This window comes from Pistacia vera, unplaced genomic scaffold (assembly GCF_008641045.1).
Source record: "Pistacia vera cultivar Batoury unplaced genomic scaffold, PisVer_v2 Contig682, whole genome shotgun sequence".
Lineage (NCBI taxonomy): Eukaryota > Viridiplantae > Streptophyta > Magnoliopsida > Sapindales > Anacardiaceae > Pistacia > Pistacia vera.
In genome coordinates this window covers 231,171-237,170 of record NW_022196537.1, presented here as the reverse complement: position 1 = coordinate 237,170, position 6,000 = coordinate 231,171, and the positions used below count along the sequence as shown (strand labels likewise).

General features: G+C 40.1%; 1 non-coding gene across 1 annotated transcript; it reads right to left on the bottom strand.

Annotated features, from left to right (window-relative positions):
• Positions 1-290: 290 nt before the first annotated feature.
• Positions 291-397, bottom strand: LOC116113549. Its single transcript, XR_004125436.1, has one exon. It is a non-coding gene; the product is annotated as a small nucleolar RNA R71 (small nucleolar RNA).
• Between the last annotated feature and the right edge of the window lie 5,603 nt (positions 398-6,000).

The window sequence follows — 6,000 nt, the reverse complement described above, 5'->3', positions numbered from 1 at the left end:
ACAACTTTAAGGTAAAGCCGACAATCATCCAGATGATCCAGCAGTTGGTACAGTTTAGGGGAGATTTGAAGAAAGATCCAAATCTACACATTGCCAATTTTTTGGAGATTTGTGATACTTTCAAGTCAAACGGAGTGTCAAATGACGCCATCAGATTGAGACTATTCCCATTTTCATTTAAGGATAAAGCTAAGGGATGGTTAATGGCATTACCAACAGGAATGATTACAACATGGAACGATTTAGGACAGAAGTTCTTGACCAAATTTTTTCCTCTAGCAAAGTCGGTAAAGTTGAGAAATGATATCACATCGTTTCTACAAGAAGAGTCAGAATCATTGTATGAGGCTTAAGAGAGATACAAAGAATTACTAAGAAGGTGTCCACATCATGGGTTTCCAGTTTGGATGCAAGTCCAAACATTTTACAACGGATTGATGGTAAATGTGCAAACTATGGTGGATACAGCATCGGGAGGAGCACTGCAAAATAAGACTCCGGAAGAAGCTCACGAGTTGCTTGAGGTTCTGGCAAGCAACAATTATCAAAGACCTAATGAGAGGGTGTAACTGAAGAAATCTATGGGTCTTCATGAAGTTGATGCATATACAGCCATTTTAGCCCAACTGACAGCACTTCAGTATGCAGGTAAATTTCATTCAAGCACCTCAACTAACTTGTGAATGAGACAAGAACAAATTTCAGAAATCAAGGGGCATCCATTCGGAACTTGGAAGTACAAGTGGGTCAATTGGCTGATAAGTTAAATGAGAGACCACAGGGCTCACTACTGAGCAACACAGTGACTAACCCACGTGAGCAAGCAAATGCGATAACTCTGAGAAGTGGGACAGTGTTAGAAGAGGTGGACAAATCAAGGGAAGAAGAAAGTCCATCAAAGGGAGAGAAAAAGGAAGACTCTGATGAGGAGGTTGATGAAGAGATAGTTGCTGAAGAGAAACCATCTAGTTCTAAGTAAGAAGAACAAAGACGGGAAGTGAGGCAAAGACAAAGGAAAGAGAAATTATCATTTCCCGAGATACCACCAGAACTGGCACATCACACTCTTCTTGTGCCGTTTCCTTAGAGACTGAAAAAAAAGAATCAGGATAAGCAGTTTTCCAAATTCATTGAAATATTTAGAAAATTGCATATTAATATTCCTTTTATAGATGCATTGCAACAGATGCTGAGCTACGCGAAATTTCTCAAGGAGATTTTATCCAACAAAAGAAAGTTAGAGGATAAGGAAACAGTGATGCTCACGGAGGAGTGCAACACCATTCTCCAGAAGAAGCTACCCCCAAAACTCAAAGATCTAGGGAGTTTTACTATTCCTTGCATTATAGGAGACATTACCTTTGATCGAGTTTTATGTGATTTAGGTGCTAGCATCAATTTAATGCCTTTTTCTGTTTTCAGAAGATTGGGAATTGGTGAAGTGAAGCCAATGACCATGTCGTTGCAACTTGCAGATAGATCCATCAAACATCTTAGAGGTATAGTCGAAGATGTGTTAGTGAAGGTGGACAAGACTATCTTTTCGACAGATTTTGTTGTATTAGACATAGAGGAGGATAAGGAAATGCCTCTTATTTTGGGCCGACCATTTTTGGCCATGGGAAGAGCACTCATTGATGTGCAAGAAAGAAAGTTGTTGTTAAGAGTTCAAGATGAAATAGTAACATTCAATGTGTTTGAAGCTATGAAGTTTCCATCCGAGTCGGATTCGTGCTTTAGTGTTGATGTGGTGGATAAACTAGTAGCGGAGGTCATTGAAAAAAACACTCCACAACTACCTCTAGAAGCGTGTATTACCCAATCAAGAACAATAGAGGTAGACGAGTCGGTAAGGAATGAATGTGCTAGATTGTTGGAAGCACTTCAGCCGATTGATGAGAGCCAAGAGCTAGAATTTGAGGAATTTGATTTTGAAAAAGAGAAGGAAAAGGAAAGAAAGGAAGAATCTCCAAAGCTGGAGCTGAAACCTTTACCTTCCTACCTCAAATATGTGTATCTTGGGGAATCAGAAACCTTCCCAATAATAATAAGTTCAAGGTTGAGCAAATTGGAAGAAGAGCGATTAATTCAGAAGTTAAGGGAACACAGATCGGCAATTGGGTGGACTATTTCGGATATTAGAGGCATCTCTCCATCATTTTGCATGCATAAGATACTCATGGAGGATGATATCAAGCCTAGAGTTCAACCACAACGAAGGTTGAATCCTTCGATGAAGGAAGTGGTGAGAAAGGAGGTGATGAAACTTCTAGATGCGGGAATAATTTATCCCATTTCTGATAGTCCATGGGTAAGTCCAGTGCAAGTGGTTCCGAAGAAGGGAGGTATCACAGTGGTAAAGAATGAGAGCAATGAATTGATACCAACTAGGACAGTCACAAGCTAGAGAGTGTGCATTGACTACCGAAAATTAGATGAAGTGACAAGGAAGGATCATTTTCCACTTCCTTTCATTGATTAGATGTTGGAGAGATTGGCAGGGCATGCTTATTACTGTTTCTTGGATGGTTATTCAGGATATAATCAGATTGCCATCGCTCCTGAAGGTAAAGAGAAGACGACCTTCACTTGTCCCTATGGCACCTTTGCTTATCGAAGGATGCCCTTTGGGTTGTGTAATGCACTAGCCATATTTTAGAGATGTATGATGTCGATCTTTGGAGATATGGTAGAGCGGTTTATAGAAGTCTTCATGGATTACTTCTCTGTTTTTTGTTCGTCCTTTGATAATTGCTTATCTAAACTCTCTTTTGTTTTGCAGCGATGTTAGGAGACGAACTTGGTGCTCAACTAGGAGAAGTGCCACTTCATGGTCTAGGAAGGAATAGTGCTTGGTCATAGAATCTCAAAGGACAGAATAGAAGTGGATCGAGCAAAGACGAACGTGATTAAGAAGCTGCCACCACCCTCCAATGTTAAAGTAGTTCGAAGTTTCTTGGGGGCATGCGAGGTTTTATAGACGATTCATCAAGGATTTTTCTAAGATCTCTAAACCCTTTTGCAATTTATTGATTAAAGATGTTGCTTTTGATTTTAATGATGAATGCATACATGCCTTTCAAACTCTAAAAAAGTTATTAGTGTCTGCACCTATTATTGCAGTTCCCGATTGAGGACTACCATTTGAATTGATGTGTGATGCTAGTGATTTTGCACTAGGAGTAGTATTAGGACAAAGGAAAAACAAAGTATTGCATGTAATTCAGTATGCTAGCAAAACACTCACTGATGCACAATTGAATTACACCACCACTGAAAAAGAATTGTTGGCTGTGGTTTTTGCTTTCGANGGTTTTATAGACGGTTCATCAAGGATTTTTCTAAGATCTCTAAACCTCTTTGCAATTTATTGATTAAAGATGTTGCTTTTGATTTTAATGATGAATGCATGCATGCCTTTCAAACTCTAAAAAAGCTATTAGTGTCTGCACCTATTATTGCAGTTCTCGATTAGGGACTACCATTTGAATTGATGTGTGATGTTGGTGACTTTGCATTAGGAGTAGTGTTAGGACAAAGGAAAAACAAAGTGTTGCATGTAATTCAGTATGCTAGCAAAACACTCACTGATGCACAATTGAATTACACCACCACTGAAAAAGAATTGTTGGCTGTTGTTTTTGCTTTTGATAAATTTCGTTCATATTTGCTAGGTGCCAAGGTGATAGTCTACATGGACCATTCAGCACTCAAGCACCTATTGGCAAAGCAAGAAGCGAAACCTCGGCTGATAAGATGGATTGTATTGCTACAAGAGTTTGAGTTGGAGATACGAGATAAGAAAGGATCAGAAAATGTGGTGGCGGACCATTTGTCAAGGATTGAACGACCAATTCAGGGAAATGAAGAAGAAAGCCAAATCAGAGAAACTTTCCCGGATGAGAAATTGATGAGAGTGGAGGAAGCACCGTGGTATGTAGATTTTGCAAACTACTTGTCAGCGAGAGTGCTCCCCATCAGCATGACCTTCTAACAAAAGAGGAAGTTTTTCTCAGATTTGAAATACTACTTCTCGGAAGAGCCATTTCTTTATAGACACTATGCTGATCATATGATACGTAGGTGTGTTCCGAAAAAGGAAATGGAGAGTATTCTAAGGCATTGTCATGAGAGGGAAGTAGGTGGCCATTTTGGAGGAGCTAGGACAGCAGCCAAGGTTCTTCAATCTGGGTTTTACTGGCCCACCCTTTTCAAGGATTCTTTTCGGATGGTTCAGGAATGTGACCAATGTCAACGGAGTGATAATATTTCAAAAAAAGATGAGATGCCGTTGAACAACATCTTTGTAGTTGAGCTATTTGATGTGTGAGGAGTTGACTTCATGGGTCCCTTTCCAAATTCTTTTGGGAACACATACATTTTGGTAGTAGTGGATTGCGTATCAAAGTGGGTGGAAGCAGTTGCATTGCTGTCTAATGATGCTAGGGTAGTGATTAATTTTGTGAGAAAGAACATTTTCTCAAGATTTGGAGTACCACGGGCAATCATCAGTGATGGAGGATCGCACTTTTGCAATAGGCAATTTGATGGCCTGTTGGGAAAGTATGGGGTGAAACACAGACGAGCGGGCAAGTGGAACTGTCGAACAGAGAACTTAAGGGAATTTTAGAAAAGATAGTTAATGCATCTAGGAAAGATTGGTCACGGAAATTGGATGATGCATTATGGGCCTACCGAACTACATTTAAGACTCCGATTGGTATGTCTCCATTTAGGATGGTCTATGGGAAGGCATGTCATTTGCCGGTAGAACTCGAGCATAAGGCCTATAGGGTAGTGAAGCAGCTCAACATGGATTTACGAGCTGTTGGGGAAGAAAGGATACTGACTTTGAATGAACTCGATGAGTTCCGTCATGAAGCTTATGGGAATGCTAGGATGTACAAGGAAACGACCAAGAGGTGGCATGACAAGCATATCAGGAAGAATGACTTTGAAGTGGGTCAGAAAGTGTTGTTGTTTAACTCTAGACTTAGGCTTTTCCCCGGAAAACTTAGGTCTAGATGGTCCGGACCCTTCATAGTTGCAAGAGTTTACCCATTCGGAGCGGTGGAGGTGTCACATGAAGAGAAAGGCACATTTAAGGTTAATGGCCAGAGGTTGAAGCCATACATCGACGGAGTGATGAGTTGCAAGTCAATTCCCCTCCGGCTTGACATTACGACATGAGAACTTGAGAGAGTCAAGCTTTCCGACTATAAACAAGCGCTCCTTGGGAGGCAACCTAAGTGTTTTCATTTGTTGTTGTTTATTTATTATTTTGAAGTTGTTTAGTTTCTTATTATTTTTAGATGAAGTCTAATATGTTTGTTTTTGGGTGTTTCAGGTGAATTATCGAATCAAGATGAAAAATGGAATTTTTCCAGTTTTCGCCGCGGCGAAGCACATTTTGAAAGATTGGGAATTCGAAAAATCCTAGACTTCGCCGCGACGAAGTATCTATTTTGCCGAGGTGATGCGCCTCTCTATTTTTCCGCCGCGGCGAAGCAAGTTGGGCAAAAGTCACTTAGGAAAAATTCGCCGTGGCGAAGAAAGTTCTTCACCAAGGCGATAAGCTTCAGTAATTTTTTGCTGTGGTGAAGAATTTGTCTTTGCTGTAGTATCGACTGGGTTAGGTTTTTAGGGTTTTAAAGTGAAGAACTTTGCCGCGACGAAACCTGGTTTTTATAAATACTTTGTGCGACCCTTTATTTTTCTCGAAACTTCTCAAACACATTGGAGAGAAAAAATTTCCTACTTCAATCCAGAGCCTTCCCAGTGATTTCCCAGCAAAGTTTCTCACTCCTTAACCTTTCTAAACACCAAAACAACTCGTTCTAACAAAGATCTTTGCGAAAAATTAAAGAAATTTATGGGTTCAAGAATTTGGGGGTTTTGCAATCTCGACTGATTTTGACTAAATTGGTGGTGAATACTCCCTAGTTTTGGTAAGATTTCAAGTTCCCCAAGCTTTTAATTGCATAATTTCGAGTTTACAGT